Source organism: Crocodylus porosus, unplaced genomic scaffold (assembly GCF_001723895.1).
Source record: "Crocodylus porosus isolate Cpor-Errol unplaced genomic scaffold, CroPor_comp1, whole genome shotgun sequence".
Classification (NCBI taxonomy): Eukaryota; Metazoa; Chordata; order Crocodylia; family Crocodylidae; genus Crocodylus; species Crocodylus porosus.
In genome coordinates, this window is record NW_017728943.1 from 122442249 (window position 1) to 122442807 (window position 559).

The following is a 559-nucleotide window of genomic DNA, read 5'->3' on the forward strand; positions in this document are numbered from 1 at the left end:
TCGCGTACCGGCTCGAAGTGGGGTTGGTCTGTACCCCGTAGGGGTATGCACGCCCCTGATGTGGGGAGATGTGCGTATGACCCTGTAGGGGTGGAGTTGTGCGTGTATCCCCCTCCGTTTGATGTGTGTGCATAGACCGCCTGTTCAGTGTGTGTGTGAACCCTCCCATTCAGTGCGTGTGTGCATGTGTGTACGCACCCCCCGCCCCCTCCAGTGTGCGTGTGTGAACGCCCGTGTTGTGCTGGCTGTGAACTGCAGAAGGGCTACTCTTACACAGCAGCCCCTGGGCTGGAGACAGGACAGTTTCGCTGAGCTACCTGCTTTTGTTTCAGGTGAAATCTGTGTCAGGCCCAGTGGAAGCTGCAGCCACTGAAGGCAAGATTAGTCTCCAAAGCAGCCATGACGAAGTAGTCCATACTTGGCCTAACTTCCCTACACTCCAGCACTAGCACCGCTCCAGAGAATGGGATGGCATGGAGACCGCAGAGGGTTTTCAGAAGGAGCCTTGTTCTTGAGCTAGATCTCACCTGGTTTAGCCTCAGGGCATTCCCCCAGGAAC